This window comes from Lytechinus pictus, chromosome 3, assembly GCF_037042905.1.
Source record: "Lytechinus pictus isolate F3 Inbred chromosome 3, Lp3.0, whole genome shotgun sequence".
NCBI lineage: Eukaryota > Metazoa > Echinodermata > Echinoidea > Temnopleuroida > Toxopneustidae > Lytechinus > Lytechinus pictus.
Window position 1 is genome coordinate 10550601 of NC_087247.1, and position 461 is coordinate 10551061.

The window sequence follows — 461 nt, forward strand, 5'->3', positions numbered from 1 at the left end:
ACGCCAAATTTAGTTGGCAAATTTAGCTGGTACACCCCCCCCCCCCAACAAAATGCTTCTGGCTACGGCCCTGTGGCCGTGGGCAAGACAAAAGTAAGATGAGACGTCAGGCGGTAGTATATGACCCAAACCCTTCTTCTTGAAACTCTTTTTTTATTTTTCTTCTTTTTTTTCTTTTTAGTTGTTCTTTCCATCACCCAAGTTTCCAAATGTTTTCCTTACGGGGGCAGTGACCCCCCGGCGCCAGATTATTGCATCCGACCCCCCCCCCCCCCAATGAATGTTTCTGTTTCTTTCCAACTTCTCTTATTCTGTAATACTTGTGAATTAGTCCATCTATTTACGCTTTGTTATAGAATTTATCCCTAAAATTAGCCTCGAGCACCCGAGCACCGGCTTCACGGTTTTGTAAATACCGTGTAGGTAAAAAAATAGTTTTCCTGAATCGTAGGTTAATTACC